The sequence below is a fragment of the Myotis brandtii genome, unplaced genomic scaffold (genome assembly GCF_000412655.1).
Source record: "Myotis brandtii unplaced genomic scaffold, ASM41265v1 scaffold1091, whole genome shotgun sequence".
NCBI lineage: Eukaryota > Metazoa > Chordata > Mammalia > Chiroptera > Vespertilionidae > Myotis > Myotis brandtii.
The window spans coordinates 246292-250867 of record NW_005353714.1 but is presented as its reverse complement, the minus strand read 5'-3'; positions in this window follow the sequence as shown (position 1 = coordinate 250867).

The window sequence follows — 4576 nt, the reverse complement described above, 5'->3', positions numbered from 1 at the left end:
TTGTATGCATGCATATAAGCCTAACCAATGGACACAGACAACAGGGGGGTGATGGCATGAGTGGGGGGGCTTGGGGGGTAATGGGGGGATGAGGACACATATGTAATACCTTAATCAATAAAGAAATTTTTTTAAAAAAAGAAAACGGATGTCAAATAGAGGCCCAGTGCACAAAATTTGTGCACTTGGGGGGGGTCCCTCAGACTGGCCTGCGTCCTCTTGAAGTCCGGGAGCCCTCAGGGGATGTCTGACTGACCAGCAGTCAGATATCCTAGTGCTACTGTGGAGGCGGGAGAGGCTCCCACTACCACCACTGTGCTTGCCAGCTGTGAGCCTGGCTTCAAGCTGAGCAGCGCTCCCCCTGTGGGAGCACACTGACCACCAGGGGGCAGCTCCTGTGTTGAATGTCTGCCTCCTGGTTGTCAATGAGCATCATAGCGACTGGTCGTTCTACCATTTGATCAATTTGCATATTAGCCTTTTATTATATAGGATATATACTGAGTGGCCAGATTATTATGACCGGCCCATCAGTACTTCATTGACACTTGCAAAAATACTGAATATTGAAAACTTCCTAAGCAAATACTCTCAAGGTTTTATTATCATTATTATTATTTGCATAACTAATTCACTTCATTGTACTGATGGGGTGGTCATAATAATCTGGCCGGTCATAATAATCTGGCCACTCAGTGTATATACACATATATATGTATAATTTGTCTACATATCTAATAATTCAAATGCTAATGGTGCCTATCTTGCAGATGGTACATCATGTTTTATTTGTTTTTCTTTCCTTTGTTATTAATTTGAAATGTGGCAATGATTTTCTGACCTTATAAACAGGTATTACCCTGATCCACACTTTCTCAGAGAATCTGATTTATATTCTGTTCCTGACTGTCACTATTTGCTCCTATATGGAAAAAAAAAATTGATTTTGTCCAATTGTTCAAGCTTGGGTAAATCAGAAAAAAAAGATAAAATAAGTAAATGTTATAAATGACCAAAGGCTATGGAAAAAAATCTTTTATTGCAAGCAGAACTCGCCCCCACCTCTCCTGTAGAAATTACTAGTCCTCTTGACTACTTGAATGCATATTTGATAACGTAGATGAGGACCCAGAGCCATGACACAGCAAAATATATAGTCTTATAATGCTTTCTAATATAGAAATGTTTTGATTCTGCTAAATACTAGATTTTTTAAAACCTGAATGGCCAGAGCTAACTTACCTATACAACATTGGAAAATTTAAATGCCATGTGAAATAAAGAGAAATAAGTAAGGCCATTGGTAACTTTAGAGTAACGTTAGGGACAATCAGAGGTGTTTTAAGAGAATAAAATTAACCCCACCCTGTTTTGTGCAATGCAATCTTTTTTTTTCTGTGCTTCCATGAAGTTTTCAGTACAAGATTTATCTCTGACAAATGCATGATAAAATTCCATCTTTTTGGGGAGTTGTGATCACAGACTAAGAGCCCAAGGAACCCTACAGAGACCCACAATATGTGGAGTAACTCTGAGCTAAAAAAATGGAATCTGTGTCCCCCTTTTACTCAAATATTCATGTTCCTGCTGTCCCTTGCAAAATCCTTAGACAAAAATGCGCCCCCAAAAATTAAACAAATATAATACCTAGATCATTGGGTTTTTGTATTTATACAAAAGATTGTTTATAAAGTATAAAATAAATTTACATAAAGAAAGAAGAAATGACTTATTTCTCATAATAGATAGAAATAAGGAAAATAAACTAATTGTATCATAATTTATTTTTGACTAGTCCACCACATAGAACATAAAGGGGTAGCTAAACATAAATGGTATCACTTTGTGTCCATGTTCCTTCCTGCTTTCCCTCTCCTTGCTTAGAGTCCTGAACTGTGAGATTTCATGATCATATCTCTTAAATTGCCTCTCGCTATCACATTTTCATCCCTGCCCTCCTCATTGCTTAGAAAGGGTCAAGAATAACCCATTGCCTACCAAGTTTCTCTAAGTTATTTATCAGGAATAAAGGGGTTCATGTTTACTTTAACATAATAAAATCCAATCAAAACAAAAGAACATGTTTTACAAACTCCATGAGTGATTCTCTACATTTTGTAAAAAATATTTTTTATTAATTTGAGAGAGAGTGAGGAAGGGAGAGAGAGAGAGAAAATTGATATGAAAGTGAAATATCTCTAGGCTGCCTCCTCCACCCACCCTATTGGGGATCAAGCCCAAAACCTGGGCCTGTGCCCTGACAGGGAATCAAACTGTCAACCTTCCTGTACATGGGACAATGCCCAACCAACTGAGTTACCAATCACCAACCATTCATCAGTGGGGCCAATTTTCTACTTTTTAAAAGTATAACATGCTGGATCTTTTTAAAATACATAGCCTATGTTTGTACAACAAATGCCAAGCAATTCAGCCTTGCTTGAATGTATTTTTTTTCCCTTCCTTACAGGAGAAAAAAAAATAGATTTCAGCCATTTATAAAATATTGTGCATTTATTTATGCATACTCAAAAATTTTTATATTTAACCAAACTATACATAATATTTTACTTTACCACTCATAATCTTTCACAGTTGTTCATTATTTAATTACGTAAGAATTAAATAATTTTGTACATAAGAATTATCGCATAACCTGATATGGCTTTGTCTATTTTTCCACATTTTTGTATCGCCCAATTATATGACTAAGGAGAAATAATAAGAGTAATAGCTGTAACCAGTTTGGCTCAGTGGATAGAGCATTGGCCTGCAGACTGAAAGGTCCCAGGTTCGATTCTGGTCAAGGGCATGTACCTTGGTTGCGGGCACATCCCCAGGAGGGGGTGTGCAGGAGGCAGCTGATCAATGTTTCTCTCTCATCAATGTTTCTAACTCTCTATCCCTCTCCCTTCCTCTCTGTAAAAAATCAATAAAATATATTTTAAAAAGAGTAATAATAGCAATTCTCTTCCAAAGGGATTATTTTATGCAATTCTCACAATAACCTTATGTATTAATTACCCTGAGCTACAAGGTCAGAAAAGGAAAGGCAACCCAACTCTATCATAATATAAAACCCATTTTCTTAGCCACTTGCAATAAACATTTGAAGTATATACAGTTTTCTAGCTAAGGATCACTTTGATAATGTCACTTCTAGTGAAGTCAGTAGATTGAAGCTGATGGAGACCTAGATTGGAGCCAAAAAATCCCAAAAAATTCCCCATCCCCTATATGCAGAAACTAATTTTCAGATGCATTAAATAACTTCCCATAATCTCAGAGCTATTTTCTCAAATTCCATACCACTTTAAACAAGACCTCTGAGTTCCCAAATTCCAAAAGTGATGCTTGAGATTCTTCCAGATTTCATTATTTCTCTGCTTCTGTGGGGGAAAGAGAGGGGTGCAGGACAGATTGGGAAATAAAGGGAAGGATAGTCTGAGCCATGAAACTGTATAGGAGGTACGTATTATGCTCTCTACAGAGATGACGGCAGGTCTTCAAGGAAACAGTACCATTCCATAACATTAGAGTTGCAGAAAGTGCTGAATACTGATATAGGAATGAAAGTGCATGCCAGCCGAGCAGTCTTTATGCAAAGGTAGTGACAACTTTGAATTCAGAAAACATAAGGTCCCATCGCTGCTCCGTCACTTGCCAACTAAGTCACTTCTCTCAAGCTACTTTATTGACTACTAGACCTAAGTCGTCACCTAAGTACATCTCTATTATGAGAGTTCAATGTTACAGTCCATGTGAAGGGATTAATACACTGTGTTATACATAGTAACTACATAATACTTGTTAGTTGCTACTGCTGGCATTGCAGCTGAATATGTTTTTGCTTTAATTATTATTAACCAGAGGAAATCATTACATCTGGTTTTCTAAATAAGAGGTTTAGTAAATTGTAAAAGAACATTTCACTGACTTAACCAACACTGAAATGTTATCTATTTTGCTGACTCATGTGTAACGTTATATACCTCACAGAAGAAATATGATATACATGGGTAAAGACACATATATAACTCATGAGAACAAACCAAGGAAGCAGTGTAGCATAGATACTTTTTGGCTTAAAAGTAATAGAATACATTTGTAATTTCTCTTCTTCAACTTGGACATTACCCCACAGTAACAAGAAAAATCAGAAATGGAAAATCTTGATTTAATAAAAGTTAAAGACAGCTGCATCCCCATCTGCAATATCTGAGTATAGTTGCAAAGCTCAGCAAAGACAAGAGAGAAAAGTCATCCAGTGAGTCCAACCAAGAGGAGTAACAATTGGTTTTGCCTCATATTTCGCCAGAGCAAAATTAAATTCTAGGAGACGGAGATTCTACAATGCAAAGTATGTAAAAAAGAAAGCGTGAACCAAGAATTTTATAAACAGCCAAACTGTAACTCAAGTTAAAAGCCATAAAGTGAAAAAAAGTAATGACCTATTAGTCCTTCTAAGAAAAAAAAACTACTAAAGAACAAATTCAACTAATTAAAAGATGACTGAAAAAATACTTACTGTCAACAAAATGGCAACATAGTTTATTTTATTTTACTTCAAGGAAAA